This window comes from Scyliorhinus torazame, chromosome 10 (assembly GCF_047496885.1).
Source record: "Scyliorhinus torazame isolate Kashiwa2021f chromosome 10, sScyTor2.1, whole genome shotgun sequence".
Lineage (NCBI taxonomy): Eukaryota > Metazoa > Chordata > Chondrichthyes > Carcharhiniformes > Scyliorhinidae > Scyliorhinus > Scyliorhinus torazame.
In genome coordinates, this window is record NC_092716.1 from 246,019,573 (window position 1) to 246,035,893 (window position 16,321).

Consider the following 16,321-nt stretch of genomic DNA (forward strand, 5'->3'; position numbering starts at 1 on the left):
CACCCAGCTCCCTGATTGACTCCCAGCGCCCTGATTGACACCCAGCTCCCTGATTGACACCCAGCTCCCTGATTGACATCCAGCTCCCTGATAGACACCCAGCTCCCTGATTGACACACAGCTCCCTGATTGACACCCAGCTCCCTGATTTACAGCCTCTCCCTGATTTACAGCCATCTCCCTGATTGACACACAGCTCCCTGATTGACACCCAGCTCCCTGATTGACAGCCACCCCCCTGATGGACACCCAGCTCCCTGATTGACAGCCACTCCCCTGATTAACACACAGCTCCCTGATTGACACAATGCTCCCTGATTGACACACAGCTCACTGATTGACAGCCAGCTCACTGATTTACAGCCTCCCAGTGATTGACAGTCAGCTCCCGGATTGACACCCAGCTCCCTGATTGACAGCCAGCTCCCTGATTGACACCGAGCTCCCTGATTGACACACAGCTCCCTGATTGACACAAAGCTCCCTGATTGACACTCAGCTCACTGATTGACACACAGCTCCCTGATTGACACCCAGCTCCCTTATTTACAGCCTCCCCCTGATTGACAGTCATCTCCCTGATTGACACCCAGCTCCCTGATTGACAGCCAGCTCCCTGATTGACACCGAGCTCCCTGATTGACACCCAGCTCCCTGATTGACACAAAGCTCCCTGATTGACACCCAGCTCCCTGATTGACACAAAGCTCCCTGATTGACACCCAGCTCCCTGATTGACACCCAGCTCCCTGATTGACACCCAGCTCCCTGATTGACAGCCACTCCCATGATTGACACACAGCTCCCTGATTGACACCCAGCTCCCTGATTGACACCCAGCTCCCTGATTGACAGCCACTCCCCTGATTGACACACAGCTCCCTGATTGACAGCCAGCTCCCTGATTGACACCCAGCTCCGATTGACATAAAGCTCCCTGATTGACACCCAGCTCCCTGATTGACAGCCAGCTCCCTGATTGACACACAGCTCCCTGATTGACAGCCAGCTCCCTGATTGACACCCAGCTCCCTGATTGACACCCAGCTCACTGATTGACACCCAGCTCCCTGATTGACAGCCACCCCCCTGATTGACAGCCACTCCCCTGATTGACAGACAGCTCCCTGATTGACACACAGCTCCCTGATTGACACACAGCTCACTGATTGACACCCAGCTCCCTGATTGACAGCCACTCCACTCATTGACACCCAGCTCCCTGATTGACACACAGCTCCCTGATTGACACACAGCTCCCTGATTGACAGCCACTCCCCTGATTGACACCCAGCTCCCTGATTGACACACAGCTCCCTGATTGACACACAGTTCACTGATTGGCACACAACTCCCTGATTTACAGCCTCTCCCTGATTGACAGCCACTCCCCTGATTGACACCCAGCTCCCTGATTTACAGCCTCTCCCTGATTTACAGCCATCTCCCTGATTGACACAAAGCTCCCTGATTGACACCCAGCTCCCTGATTGACACACAGCTCACTGATTGACACCCAGCTCCCTGATTGACAGCCACCCCCCTGATTGACAGACACTCCCCTGATTGACACACAACTCCCTGATTGACACAAAGCTCCCTGATTGACACACAGCTCACTGATTGACACCCAGCTCCCTGATTGACAGCCACTCCCCTGATTGACACCCAGCTCCCTGATTGACAGTCAGCTCCCTGATTGACAGCCACCCCCCTGATTGACAGCCACTCCCCTGATTGACACACAGCTCCCTGATTGACACAAAGCTCCCTGATTGACACACAGCTCACTGATTGACACACAGCTCCCTGATTGACACCCAGCTCCCTGATTGACACCCAGCTCCCTGATTGACAGCCACCCCCCTGATTGACAACCACTCCCCTGATTGACACACAGCTCCCTGATTGACACAAAGCTCCCTGATTGACACACAGCTCACTGATTGACAAACAGCTCCCTGATTGACACCCAGCTCCCTGATTGACACACAGCTCACTGATTGACACACAGCTCCCTGATTGACAGCCACTCCCCTGATTGACACCCAGCTCCCTGATTGACACCCAGCTCCCTGATTGACACACAGCTCACTGATTGACACACAACTCCCTGATTTACAGCCTCTCCCTGATTGACAGCCACTCCCCTGATTGACACCCAGCTCCCTGATTTACAGCCTCTCCCTGATTTACAGCCATCTCCCTGATTGACACAAAGCTCCCTGATTGACACACAGCTCACTGATTGACACACAGCTCCCTGATTGACACCCAGCTCCCTGATTTACAGCCATCTCCCTGATTGACACAAAGCTCCCTGATTGACACACAGCTCACTGATTGACACACAGCTCCCTGATTGACACCCAGCTCCCTGATTTACAGCCTCTCCCTGATTTACAGCCTCCCCCTGATTGACACCCAGCTCCCTGATTGACACACAGCTCCCTGATTGACAGCCACCCCCCTGATTAACAGCCACTCCCCTGATTGACACACACCTCCCTGATTGACAGTCAGCTCCCTGATTGACACCCAGCTCCCTGATTGACACACAGCTCCCTGATTGACACCCAGCTCCCTGATTTGCAGCCTCTCCCTGATTTACAGCCTCCCTCTGATTGACACACAGCTCCATGATTGACACACAGCTCCCTGATTGACAGCCACCCCCCTGATTGACAGCCACTCCCCTGATTGACACACAGCTCCCTGATTGACAGTCAGCTCCCTGATTGACACCCAGCTCCCTGATTGACAGCCAGCTCCCTGATTGACAGCCAGCTCCCTGATTGACACACAGCTCCCTGATTGACACACAGCTCCCTGATTGACAGCCACTCCCCTGATTGACACCCAGCTCCCTGATTGACAGCCAGCTCCCTGATTGACAGCCACTCCCCTGATTGACACACAGCTCCCTGATTGACAGCCAGCTCCCTGATTGACACCCAGCTCCCTGATTGACACACAACTCCCTGATTGACAGCCAGCTCCCTGATTGACAGCCACTCCCCTGATTGACACACAACTCCCTGATTGACAGCCAGCTCCCTGATTGACAGCCACTCCCCTGATTGACACACAACTCCCTGATTGACAGCCAGCTCCCTGATTGACATCCAGCTCCCTGATTGACAGCCACTCCCCTGATTGACACACAACTCCCTGATTGACACACAGCTCCCTGATTGACACACAGCTCTCTAATTGACACACAGCTCCCTGATTGACACACAGCTCTCTGATTGACACACAACTCCCTGATTGACACACAGCTCTCTGATTGACACACAGCTCCCTGATTGACACACAGCTCCCTGATTGACACACAGCTCCCTGATTGACAGCCACTCCCCTGATTGACACAAAGCTCCCTGATTGACACACAACTCCCTGATTGACAGCCACTCCCCTGATTGACACCCAGCTCCCTGATTGACACACGGCTGCCTGATTGACACCCAGCTCCCTGATTGACTCCCAGCGCCCTGATTGACACCCAGCTCCCTGATTGACACCCAGCTCCCTGATTAACATCCAGCTCCCTGATTGACACACAGCTCCCTGATTGACACACAGCTCCCTGATTGACACCCAGCTCCCTGATTTCCAGCCTCTCCCTGATTTACAGCCATCTCCCTGATTGACACACAGCTCCCTGATTGAAACCCAGCTCCCTGATTGACAGCCACCCCCCTGATTGACACCCAGCTCCCTGATTGACACCCAGCTCCCTGATTGACAGCCACTCCCCTGATTAACACACAGCTCCCTGATTGACTCAATGCTCCCTGATTGACAAACAGCTCACTGATTGACAGCCAGCTCCCTGATTTACAGCCTCCCCCTGATTGACAGTCAGCTCCCGGATTGACACCCAGCTCCCTGATTGACAGCCAGCTCCCTGATTGACACCGAGCTCCCTGATTGACACACAGCTCCCAGATTGACACAAAGCTCCCTGATTGACACTCAGCTCACTGATTGACACACAGCTCCCTGATTGACACCCAGCTCCCTGATTTACAGCCTCCCCCTGATTGACAGTCATCTCCCTGATTGACACCCAGCTCCCTGATTGACACCGAGCTCCCTGATTGACACCCAGCTCCCTGATTGACACATAGCTCCCTGATTGACACCCAGCTCCCTGATTGACAGCCAGCTCCCTGATTGACACCCAGCTCCCTGATTGACACAAAGCGCCCTGATTGACACCCAGCTCCCTGATTGACACAAAGCTCCCTGATTGACACCCAGCTCCCTGATTGACACCCAGCTCCCTGATTGACACCCAGCTCCCTGATTGACAGCCACTCCCCTGATTGACACACAGCTCCCTGATTGACACCCAGCTCCCTGATTGACACCCAGCTCCCTGATTGACAGCCACTCCCCTGATTGACACACAGCTCCCTGATTGACAGCCAGCTCCCTGATTGACACCCAGCTCCGATTGACATAAAGCTCCCTGATTGACACCCAGCTCCCTGATTGACAGCCAGCTCCCTGATTGACACACAGCTCCCTGATTGACAGCCAGCTCCCTGATTGACACCCAGCTCCCTGATTGACACCCAGCTCCCTGATTGGCACCCAGCTCACTGATTGACAGCCAGCTCCCTGATTGACACACAGCTCCCTGATTGACAGCCAGCTCCCAGATTGACACCCAGCTCCCTGATTGACACCCAGCTCCCTGATTGACACCCAGCTCCCTGATTGACACCCAGCTCCCTGATTGGCACCCAGATCCCTGATTGGCTGCCAGCTCCCTGATTGACACAGAGCTCCCTGATTGACACCCAGCTCCCTGATTTACAGCCTCTCCCTGATTGACACCCAGCTCCCTGATTGACACCCAGCTCCCTGAATGACAGCCAGCTCCCTGAGTGACACCCAGCTCTCTGATTGACACACAGCTCCCTGATTGACACCCAGCTCCCTGTTGACTCACAGCTCCCTGATTTACAGCCTCTCCCTGATTGACACCCAGCTCCCTGATTGATAGGCAGCTCCCTGATTGACACCCAGCTCCCTGATTGACAGCCACTCCCCTGATTGACACAATGCTCCCTGATTGACAGCCAGCTCCCTGATTGACAGCCACTCCCCTGATTGACACAAAGCTCCCTGATTGACACACAGCTCCCTGATTGACAGCCACGCCCCTGATTGACACACAGCTCCCTGATTGACACACAGCTCCCTGATTGACACACAGCTCCCTGATTGACACACAGCTCACTGATTGACACACAGCTCCCTGATTGACAGCCACTCCCCTGATTGACACAAAGCTCCCTGATTGACACACAACTCCCTGATTGACAGCCACGCCCCTGATTGACACACAACTCCCTGATTGACACACAACTCCCTGATTTACAGCCTCTCCCTGATTGACAGCCACGCCCCTGATTGACACCCAGCTCCCTGATTTACAGCCTCTCCCTGATTTACAGCCATCTCCCTGATTGACACAAAGCTCCCTGATTGACACCCAGCTGCCTGATTGACACACAGCTCACTGATTGACACCCAGCTCCCTGATTGACAGCCACCCCCCTGATTGACAGCCACTCCCCTGATTGACACACAGCTCCCTGATTGACACAAAGCTCCCTGATTGACACACAGCTCACTGATTGACACCCAGCTCCCTGATTGACAGCCACTCCCCCGATTGACACCCAGCTCCCTGATTGACACCCAGCTCCCTGATTGACACACAGCTCACTGATTGACACACAACTCCCTGATTTACAGCCTCTCCCTGATTGACAGCCACTCCCCTGATTGACACCCAGCTCCCTGATTGACAGCCAGCTCCCTGATTGACAGCCACTCCCCTGATTGACACACAACTCCCTGATTAACAGCCAGCTCCCTGATTGACAGCCACTCCCCTGATTGACACAAAGCTCCCTGATTGACACACAGCTCCCTGATTGACAGCCACTCCCCTGATTGACAGCCAGCTCCCTGATTGACAGCCAGCTCCCTGATTGCCAGCCAGCTCCCTGATTGACAGCCACTCCCCTGATTGACACAAAGCTCCCTGATTGACACACAGCTCCCTGATTGACAGCCAGCTCCCTGATTGACAGCCACTCCCCTGATTGACACCCAGCTCCCTGATTGACACACAGCTCACTGATTGACACACAGCTCCCTGATTGACACACAGCTCCCTGATTGACAGCCACTCCCCTGATTGACACAAAGCTCCCTGATTGACACCCAGCTCCCTGATTGACACACAGCTCCCTGATTGACACACAGCTCCCTGATTGACAGCCAGCTCCCTGATTGACAGCCACTCCCCTGATTGACACAAAGCTCCCTGATTGACACACAACTCCCTGATTGACAGCCACGCCCCTGATTGACACACAACTCCCTGATTGACACACAACTCCCTGATTTACAGCCTCTCCCTGATTGACAGCCACTCCCCTGATTGACACCCAGCTCCCTGATTTACAGCCTCTCCCTGATTTACAGCCATCTCCCTGATTGACACAAAGCTCCCTGATTGACACCCAGCTCCCTGATTGACACACAGCTCACTGATTGACACCCAGCTCCCTGATTGACAGCCACCCCCCTGATTGACAGCCACTCTCCTGATTGACACACAGCTCCCTGATTGACACACAGCTCACTGATTGACACCCAGCTCCCTGATTGACAGCCACTCCACTCATTGACACCCAGCTCCCTGATTGACACACAGCTCCCTGATTGACACACAGCTCCCTGATTGACACACAGCTCACTGATTGACACACAGCTCCCTGATTGACAGCCACTCCCCTGATTGACACCCAGCTCCCTGATTGACACACAGCTCCCTGATTGACACACAGCTCACTGATTGACACACAACTCCCTGATTGACAGCCACTCCCTGATTGACAGCCACTCCCCTGATTGACACCCAGCTCCCTGATTTACAGCCTCTCCCTGATTTACAGCCATCTCCCTGATTGACACAAAGCTCCCTGATTGACACCCAGCTCCCTGATTGACACCCTGCTCCCTGATTGACACCCAGCTCCCTGATTGACACACGGCTGCCTGATTGACACCCAGCTCCCTGATTGACTCCCAGCTCCCTTATTGACACCCAGCTCCCTGATTGACACCCAGCTCCCTGATTGACAGTCAGCTCCCTGATTGACACACAGCTCCCTGATTGACACCCAGCTCCCTGATTTACAGCCTCTCCCTGATTTACAGCCATCTCCCTGATTGACACCCAGCTCCCTGATTGACACCCAGCTCCATGATTGACAGCCACTCCCCTGATTGACACACAGCTCCCCGATTGACACCCAGCTCCCTGATTGACAGCCACTCCCCTGATTGACACACAGCTCCCCGATTGACACGCAGCTCCCTGATTTACAGCCTCCCCCTGATTGACAGTCAGCTCCCTGATTGACACCCAGCTCCCTGATTGACAGCCAGCTCCCTGATTGACACCGAGCTCCCTGATTGACACACAGCTCCCTGATTGACACAAAGCTCCCTGATTGACACACAGCTCACTGATTGACACACAGCTCCCTGATTGACCCACAGCTCCCTGATTTACAGCCTCCCCCTGATTGACAGTCATCTCCCTGATTGACACCCAGCTCCCTGATTGACAGCCAGCTCCCTGATTGACACCGAGCTCCCTGAATGACACACAGCTCCCTGATTGACACCCAGCTCCCTGATTGACAGCCAGCTCCCTGATTGACACCGAGCTCCCTGATTGACACCCAGCTCCCTGATTGACAGCCAGCTCCCTGATTGACACCCAGCTCCCTGATTGACACCCAGCTCCCTGATTGACACACAGCTCCCTGATTGACACAAAGCTCCCTGATTGACACCCAGCTCCCTGATTGACAGCCAGCTCCCTGATTGACAGCCAGCTCCCTGATTGACACCCAGCTCCCTGATTGACACCCAGCTCCCTGATTGGCACCCAGCTCCCTGATTGACACCCAGCTCCCTGATTGACACCCAGCTCCCTGATTGGCTGCCAGCTCCCTGATTGACACAGAGCTCCCTGATTGACACCCAGCTCCCTGATTTACAGCCTCTCCCTGATTGACACCCAGCTCCCTGATTGACACCCAGCTCCCTGAATGACAGCCAGCTCCCTGATTGACACCCAGCTCCCTGATTGACGCACAGCTCCCTGATTGACACCCAGCTCCCTGTTGACACACAGCTCCCTGACTTACAGCCTCTCCCTGATTGACAGCCAGCTCCCTGATTGATAGGCAGCTCCCTGATTGACACCCAGCTCCCTGATTGATAGCCAGCTCCCTGATTGACAACCAGCTCCCTGATTGACACCCAGCTCCCTGATTGACACACAGCTCCCTGATTGACACCCAGCTTCCTGATTGACAGCCACTCCCCTGATTGACACCCAGATCCCTGATTGACACCTAGCTCCCTGATTGACAGCCACTCCCTGATTGACACTCGCTCCCCTGATTGACACCCAGCTACCTGATTGACACCCAGCCCCCTGATTGACACCCAGCTCCCTGATTGACAGTCACTCCCCTGATTGACACCCAGCTCCCTGATTGACACCCAGCTCCCTGATTGACAGTCACTCCCCTGATTGACAGCCATCTCCCTGATTGACAGCCAGCTCCCTGATTGACACCCAGCTACCTGATTGACACACAGCTCCCTGAGTGACAGCTATCATGATATGCAGACATGCAGATAATGATACACAGACAGGCACAGACGGGCAGTTAATGAACACAGAGAACAGGACATGATCAACGAGCAGGCACGACACTCAGGGGTGGTATCTCATTATAAAAGGCACGAGGTACTCACACTCCGCCTCTTTCCACTGATTAACATCTACAGAGTGAGTCAGGGTGTATGTGCAGTGTCACACCTCCAGCCGGTGGCTAAGAGCTAGTCTGGTTCAGTCAGACAGACAGCTCCCTGATTTACAGCCTCTCCCTGATTGACACCCAGCTCCCTGATTGACACCCAGCTCCCTGTATGACAGCCAGCTCCCTGAGTGACACCCAGCTCCCTGTATGACAGCCAGCTCCCTGATTGATAGCCAGCTGCCTGATTGAAAGCCAGCTCCATGATTGACACCCAGCTCCATTATTTACACACAGTTCTCTGATTGACACACAGCTCCCTGATTGACACCCAGCTCTCTGGTTGACACACAGCTCCCTGATTGACACCCAGCTCCCTGATTGACACCCAGCTCCCTGATTGACACCCAGCTCCCTGATTGACAGCCACTCCCTGATTGACACTCGCTCCCCTGATTGACAGCCAGATCCCTGATTGACAGTCGCTACCCTGATTGACAGCCAGATCCCTGATTGACAGTCGCTCCCCTGATTGACAGCCAGATCCCTGATTGACAGCCAGCTCCCCGAATTACACCCAGCTCCCTGACTGACACACAGCTCCCTGATTGACACCCAGTCCCCTTATTGGCTGCCAGCTCCCCGATGGACAGCCAGCTCCCTGATTGACACCCGGCTCCCTGAGTGACACCCAGCTACCTGATTGGCACCCAGCTCCTGATTGACAGCTATCATGATATGCAGACTTGCAGATAATGATATACAGACAGGCACAGACGGGCAGTTAATGAACACAGAGAACAGGACATGACCAATGAGCGGGCAGGACACTCAGTGGTGGTATCTCACTATAAAAGGCACGAGGCACTCACACTCCGCCTCTTTCCACTGATTAACATCTACAGAGTGAGTCAGGGTGTATATACAGTATCACACCTCCAGCACGTGGCTAAGAGCTAGTCTGGTTCAGTCACAGTAACCACACTTAGGTTAGCAGAGGGTCAAACTCATAGAGAACTGTGCTAACAGTGCTATGGTTCAATCAATCAGATTGTGCTAACTTCAAGGTCTGGCGTAACTTTTGGATAAAGCTGCATCCAGTTGTGACCTGTGTTATCCCAGAGTACATAACACGACCACAGCCAGCTCCCTGATTGACAGCCACTCCACTGATTGACAGGCACTCCCCTGATTAACACCCAGCTCCCTGATTGACACCAGCTCCCGGATTGACACCCAGCTCCCGGATTGACAGTCAGCTCCCTGATTGACATCAGCTCCCGGATTGACACCAAGCTCCCTGATTGACACCAGCTCCCTGATTGACAGCCATCTCCCTTATTGGCTGCCAGCTCCCTGATTGACAGCCAGCTCCCTGATTGACAGCCAGCTCCCTGATTGACACCCAGCTCCCTGATTGACACACAGCTCCCTGATTGACACCCAGCTCCCTGATTGACAGCCAGCTTCCTGATTGACACCCAGGTCCCTGATTGACACCCAGCTCCCTGATTGACACCCATCTCCCTGATTGACACCCAGCTCCCTGATTGACACCCAGCTCCCCGATTGACACCCAGCTCCCTGATTGACACCCAGCTCCCTGATTGACAGCCACACCCCTGATTGACACCCAGCTCCATGATTGACAGCCATATCCCTGATTGACACACAGCTCCCTGATTGACACCCAGCTCCATGATTGACACACAGCTCCCTGATTGACACCCAGCTCCCTGACTGACACCCAGCTCCATGATTGACACCCAGCTCCCCGATTGACACCCAGCTCCCTGACTGACACCCAGCTCCATGATTGACACCCAGCTCCCCGATTGACACCCAGCTCCCCGATTGACACACAGCTCCCTGATTGACACACAGCTCCCTGATTGACACCCAGCTCCCTGACTGACACCCAGCTCCATGATTGACACCCAGCTCCCTGATTGACACCCAGCTCCCTGATTGACAGCCACACCCCTGATTGACACCCAGCTCCCTGATTGACAGCCAGCTTCCTGATTGACAGCCACACCCCTGATTGACACCCAGCTCCATGATTGACACCCATCTCCCTGATTGACACCCAGCTCCCTGATTGACACCCAGCTCCCCGATTGACACCCAGCGCCCTGATTGACACCCAGCTCCCTGATTGACAGCCACACCCCTGATTGACACCCAGCTCCATAATTGACACCCAGCTCCCTGATTGACACCCAGCTCCCTGATTGGCACCCAGCTCCCTGATTGGCTGCCAGCTCCCTGATTGACAGCCAGCTCCCTGATTGACACCCAGCTCCCTGATTGACACCCAGCTCCCTGATTGGCACCCAGCTCCTGATTGACACGCAGCTCCCTGATTGACACACAGCTCCCTGAGTGACAGCTATAATGATATGCAGACATGCAGATAATGATATACGGACAGGCACAGACAGGCAGTTAATGAACACAGAGAACAGGACATGACCAATGAGCGGGCAGGACACTCAGGGGTGGTATCTCACTATAAAAGGCACGAGGCACTCACACTCCGCCTCTTTCCACTGATTAACATCTACAGAGTGAGTCAGGGTGTATATACAGTATCACACCTCCAGCACTGGCTAAGAGCTAGTCTGGTTCAGTCACAGTAACCACACTTAGGTTAGGAGAGGGTCAAACTCATAGAGAACTGTGCTAACAGTGCTATGGTTCAATAAATCAGATTGTGCTAACTTCAAGGTCTGGCGTAACTTTTGGATAAAGCTGCATCCAGTTGTAACCTGTGTTATCCCAGAGTACATAACACGACCACAGCCAGCTCCCTGATTGACAGCCACTCCACTGATTGACAGGCACTCCCCTGATTAACACCCAGCTCCCTGATTGACACCCAGCTCCCGGATTGACAGTCAGCTCCCTGATTGACATCAGCTCCCGGATTGACACCAAGCTCCCTGATTGACACCATCTCCCGGATTGACACCCAGCTCCCTGATTGACACACAGCTCCCTGATTGACACCAGCTCCCTGATTGACAGCCATCTCCCTTATTGGCTGCCAGCTCCCTGATTGACACCCAGCTCCCGGATTGACAGTCAGCTCCCTGATTGACATCAGCTCCCGGATTGACACCCAGCTCCCTGATTGACACCAAGCTCCCTGATTGACACCATCTCCTGGATTGACACCCAGCTCCCTGATTGACACACAGCTCCCTGATTGACACCAGCTCCCTGATTGACAGCCATCTCCCTTATTGGCTGCCAGCTCCCTGATTGACAGCCAGCTCCCTGATTGACAGCCACACCCCTGATTGACACCCAGCTCCATGATTGACACACAGCTCCCTGATTGACACCAGCTCCCTGATTGACAGCCATCTCCCTGATTGACACCCAGCTCCCGGATTGACATCCAGCTCCCTGATTGACACCCAGCTCCCTGATTGACACCCAGCTCCCTGATTGACACACAGCTCCCTGATTGACACCAGCTCCCTGATTGACAGCCAGCTCCCTGATTGACAGCCACTCCCCTGATTGACACCCAGCTCCCTGATTGACACCCAGCTCCCTGATTGACACCCAGCTCCCTGATTGACACACAGCTCCCTGATTGACACCAGCTCCCTGATTGACAGCCAGTTCCCTGATTGACAGCCACTCCCCTGATTGACACCCAGCTCCCTGACTGACACCCAGCTCCCTGACTGACACCCAGCTCCCTGATTGACACCCAGCTCCCTGATTGGCATCCAGCTCCCTGATTGACAGCCAGCTCCCTGATTGACACCCAGCTCCCTGATTGACACCCAGCTACCTGATTGACACCCAGCTCCCTGATTGACAGTCAGCTCCCTGATTGACAGCCAGCTCCCTGATTGACACCCAGCTCCCTGATTGACAGCCAGCTCCCTGATTGACACACAGCTCCCTGATTGACAGCCAGCTCCCTGATTGACACCCAGCTCCCTGATTGACACCCAGCTCCCTGACTGACACCCAGCTCCCTGACTGACACCCAGCTCCCTGATTGACACCCAGCTCCCTGATTGACAGCCAGCTCCCTGATTGACACCCAGCTCCCTGATTGACACCCAGCTCCCTGATTGACACCTAGCTCGCTGATTGACACCCAGCTCCCTGATTGACAGCCACTCCCCTGATTGACACCCAGCTCCCTGACTGACACCCAGCTCCCTGACTGACACCCAGCTCCCTGATTGACACCCAGCTCCCTGATTGACACCCAGCTCCCTGACTGACACCCAGCTCCCTGACTGATACCCAGCTCCCGGATTGACACCCAGCTCCCTGATTGACACCCAGCTCCCTGATTGACACCCAGCTCCCTGATTGACACCCAGCTCCCTGACTGACACCCAGCTCCCTGATTGACACCCAGCTCCCTGATTGACACCCAGCTCCCTGATTGACAGCCACTCCCCTGATTGACACCCAGCTCCCTGATTGACACACAGCTCCCTGATTGACACCCAGCTCCCTGATTGACACCCAGATCCCTGATTGACAGCCAGCTCTTGATTGACACCCAGCTCCCTGATTGACACCCAGCTCCCTGATTGACACACAGCTCCCTGATTGACACCCAGATCCCTGATTGACAGTCAGCTCCCTGATTGACAGTCAGCTCACTGATTGACACACAGCTCCCTGATTGACACACAGCTCCCTGATTGACACACAGCTCCCTGATTGACACCCAGCTCACTGATTGACAGTCAGCTCACTGATTGACACACAGCTCCCTGATTGACACACAGCTCCCTGATTGACACACAGCTCACTGATTGACACACAGCTCCCTGATTGACACACAGCTCCCTGATTGACACCCAGCTCACTGATTGACAGCGAGCTCCCTGATTGACACACAGCTCCCTGATTGACACACAGCTCCCTGATTGACACCCAGCTCACTGATTGACAGCCAGCTCACTGATTGACAGTCAGCTCACTGATTGACACACAACTCCCTGATTGACACACAGCTCCCTGATTGACACACAGCTCCCTGATTGACACACAGCTCCCTAACTGACAGCCAGCTCCCTGATTGACACACAGCTCCCTGATTGACACCCAACTCCCTGATTGACACACAGCTCCCTGATTGACAGCCAGCTCCCTGATTGACACCCAGCTCCCTTATTGACACCGAGCTCCCTGATTGACACACAGCTCCCTGATTGACAGCCAGCTCCCTGATTGACAGCCAGCTCCCTGATTGACACCCAGCTCTCTGATTGACACCCAGCTCCCTGATTGACACCCAGCTCTCTGATTGACACCCAGCTCCCTGATTGACACCCAGCTCCCTGATTGACAGTCAGCTCCCTGATTGACACCCAGCTCCCTGATTGACACCGAGCTCCCTGATTGACACACAGCTCTCTGATTGACAGCCAATTCCCTGATTGACACCCAGCTCCCTGATTGACCCACAGCTCCCTAATTGACAGCAACTCCCTGATTGACACCCAGCTCCCTGATTGACACCCAGCTCCCTAATTGACAGCAACTCCCTGATTGACACACAGCTCCCTGATTGGCACACAGCTCCCTGATTGACACCCAGCTCCCTGATTGACACACAGCTCCCTGACAGACACCCAGCTCCCTGACTGACACCCAGCTCCCTGATTGACACCCAGCTCCCTGATTGACACCCAGCTCCCTGATTGACTGCCAGCTCCCTGATTGACACACAGCTCCCTGATTGACACCCAGCTCCCTGATTGACACCCAGCTCCCTGATTGACTGCCAGCTCCCTGATTGACACCCAGCTCCCTGATTGACACACAGCTCCCTGATTGACACCCAGCTCCCTGATTGACAGCCAGCTCCCTGATTGACAGCCACTCCCTTGATTGACACACAGCTCCCTGATTGACACACAGCTCCCTGATTGACACCCAGCTCCCTGATTGACAGCCAGCTCCCTGACTGACACCCAGCTCCCTGATTGACACCCAGCTCCCTGATTGACTGCCAGCTCCCTGATTGACAGCCAGCTCCCTGATAGACACCCAGCTCCGTGATTGACATCCAGCTCCCTGATTGACACCCAGCTCCCTGATTGACACACAGCTCCCTGATTGACACACAGCTCCCTGATTGACACCCAGCTCCCTGATTGACAGCCAGCTCCCTGACTGACACCCAGCTCCCTGATTGACACCCAGCTCCCTGATTGACTGCCAGCTCCCTGATTGACAGCCAGCTCCCTGATAGACACCCAGCTCCGTGATTGACATCCAGCTCCCTGACTGACACCCAGCTCCCTGATTGACACCCAGCTCCCTGATTGACTGCCAGCTCCCTGATTGACAGCCAGCTCCCTGATTGACACCCAGCTCCCTGATTGACAGTCAGCTCCCTGATTGACATCAGCTCCCGGATTGACACCCAGCTCCCTGATTGACACCAAGCTCCCTGATTGACACCATCTCCTGGATTGACACCCAGCTCCCTGATTGACACACAGCTCCCTGATTGACACCAGCTCCCTGATTGACAGCCATCTCCCTTATTGGCTGCCAGCTCCCTGATTCACAGCCAGCTCCCTGATTGACAGCCACACCCCTGATTGACACCCAGCTCCATGATTGACACACAGCTCCCTGATTGACACCAGCTCCCTGATTGACAGCCATCTCCCTGATTGACACCCAGCTCCCGGATTGACATCCAGCTCCCTGATTGACACCCAGCTCCCTGATTGACACCCAGCTCCCTGATTGACACACAGCTCCCTGATTGACACCAGCTCCCTGATTGACAGCCAGCTCCCTGATTGACAGCCACTCCCCTGATTGACACCCAGCTCCCTGATTGACACCCAGCTCCCTGATTGACACCCAGCTCCCTGATTGACACACAGCTCCCTGATTGACACCAGCTCCCTGATTGACAGCCAGTTCCCTGATTGACAGCCACTCCCCTGATTGACACCCAGCTCCCTGACTGACACCCAGCTCCCTGACTGACACCCAGCTCCCTGATTGACACCCAGCTCCCTGATTGGCATCCAGCTCCCTGATTGACAGCCAGCTCCCTGATTGACACCCAGCTCCCTGATTGACACCCAGCTACCTGATTGACACCCAGCTCCCTGATTGACAGTCAGCTCCCTGATTGACAGCCAGCTCCCTGATTGACACCCAGCTCCCTGATTGACAGCCAGCTCCCTGATTGACACACAGCTCCCTGATTGACAGCCAGCTCCCTGATTGACACCCAGCTCCCTGATTGACACCCAGCTCCCTGACTGACACCCAGCTCCCTGACTGACACCCAGCTCCCTGATTGACACCCAGCTCCCTGATTGACAGCCAGCTCCCTGATTGACACCCAGCTCCCTGATTGACACCCAGCTCCCTGATTGACACCTAGCTCGCTGATTGACACCCAGCTCCCTGATTGACAGCCACTC